The sequence below is a fragment of the Ovis aries genome, chromosome 12 (assembly GCF_016772045.2).
Source record: "Ovis aries strain OAR_USU_Benz2616 breed Rambouillet chromosome 12, ARS-UI_Ramb_v3.0, whole genome shotgun sequence".
Taxonomy (NCBI): Eukaryota; Metazoa; Chordata; class Mammalia; order Artiodactyla; family Bovidae; genus Ovis; species Ovis aries.
Genome location: NC_056065.1, coordinates 35940658 through 35942560, shown reverse-complemented (window position 1 = coordinate 35942560; position 1903 = coordinate 35940658). Strand labels below are relative to the sequence as shown.

The 1903-nt window shown below is 35.0% G+C and overlaps 1 non-coding gene across 1 annotated transcript; it reads right to left on the bottom strand.

Annotated features, from left to right (window-relative positions):
* Positions 1-848: 848 nt before the first annotated feature.
* Positions 849-920, bottom strand: TRNAC-ACA (transfer RNA cysteine (anticodon ACA)). Its single transcript has one exon. It is a non-coding gene; the product is annotated as a tRNA-Cys (tRNA).
* Between the last annotated feature and the right edge of the window lie 983 nt (positions 921-1903).

Here is a 1903-nt window from a genome sequence, read left to right as displayed (position 1 = left end):
ATATATGGCTGCTGATATGTGTGCTTTGAAGGATGGTGAAAAGGTCTTTCTTTCTCCATAAATCTTTCCATGTTGCAACCTTGCTAATACTTGAAGTTCAATTTTTAAAGAATAACAACTTTTATTTCTCATTATGACTTAGCTGTATAGGGCTCTCATGCCCAAAACAATGAAACCTAAGTAAAATTTATAAAGCAATTTTTCTCTCTCCTCTTTGGTACTCTTTCGTATCCAGAATCAGAGGATTCTTGCTTTTCAACAGGGAAAAATCCTTGGCCATTATCTATTAGATATTGTCGTCCCCTTTCTCCCTGTCCTTCTCTTATCAGACACATTCCAAACCTTCACATTCTAGTATTATGACATTTTCCTTCTCTTTCATATTTTTAAGCTCTTTCTCTGTTTTGAATTATGGACTTTTTTTCTTCAGCTCTATTTTGGTTGACTTATTTTTCCCACAGATGTATTTAATCTGCTCTTTATTTTAGCTTTAAATTTGATCACACCACCACAAGCACGGAAATCGAAATTGTAATAAAAAAACCTTCCAATAAACAAAAGCCCAGGACCAGATGGCTTCACAGGTAAATTCTACCAAAAATTTAGAGAAGAGCTAAAACCTATCCTACTCAAACTCTTCCAGAAAATTGCAAAGGAAGCTAAATTGCCAAACCCATTCTATGAGGCCTCTATCACTCCAATACCAAAACCAAACGTGAACATGAAGTCACTCAGTCGAGTCCAACTCTTTGCGACCCCATGGACTGTAGCCTACCAGGCTCCTCTGTCCATGGCATTTTCCAGGCAATAGTACTGGAGTGGATTGCCATTTCCTTCTCCAAGGGATCTTCCCAAACCAGGGATTGAACCTGGGTCTCCTGCATTGTAGACAGACACTTTACCATCTGAGCCACCAGGGAAGTCAAAGATGCCACACAAAAAGAAAACTACAGGCCAATATCACTGATGAACATAGATGTAAAAATCCTTAATAAAATTCTAGCAAACAGAATTCAACAACATATTAAAAAGATCATAATCATGACAAAGTGGGCTTTATCCCAGGGATGCAAGGATTCTTCAATATTCACAAATCAATCAATGCAATAAACCACATTAATAAATTGAAAGGTAAAACCCATATGATTATCTCAATAGATGCAGAGAAAGACTTTGACAAAATTCAGCATCTTTTTGTGATAAAAAACCCTCCAGAAAGCAGGCATAGAAGTAACATACCTCAATGTAATAAAAGCCGTATATGATAAACCCACAGCAAACATTATCCTCAATGGTGAAACACTGAAAGCATTTCTCCTAAAGTCAGGAACAAGACAAGGATGCCCACTCTTACCACTACTATTCAACATAGTTTTGGATGTTTTAGCTACATCATTCAGAGAAGAAAAAGAAATAAAAGGAATCCAGATTGGAAAAGAAGAAATAAAACTGTCACTGTTTGCAGATGACATGATCCTCTACATGGAAAACCCTAAAGATTTCACTAGAAAATTACTAGAGCTAATCAATGAATGTAGTAAAATATAAAATATAAAATTAATACACAGAAATCCCTTGCATTCCTATACACTAACAATGAAAAAACAGAAAGAGAATTTAAGGAAGCAATTCCATTCACCATTGTGATGAAAAGAATAAAATACTTAGGAATAAATCTACCTAATGAAACAAAAGACCTATATATAGAAAACTATAAAACACTGATGAAAGCAATCAAAAATGACACAAATAGATGGAGAAATATACCAAGTTCATGGATCAGAAGAATCAATATAGTGAAAATGAGTATACTACCCAAAGCAATCTTTAGATTCAACGCAATCCCTATCAAGGTACCAACGGTATTTTTCACAGCACTGGAACAAATAATTTCACAATCTGT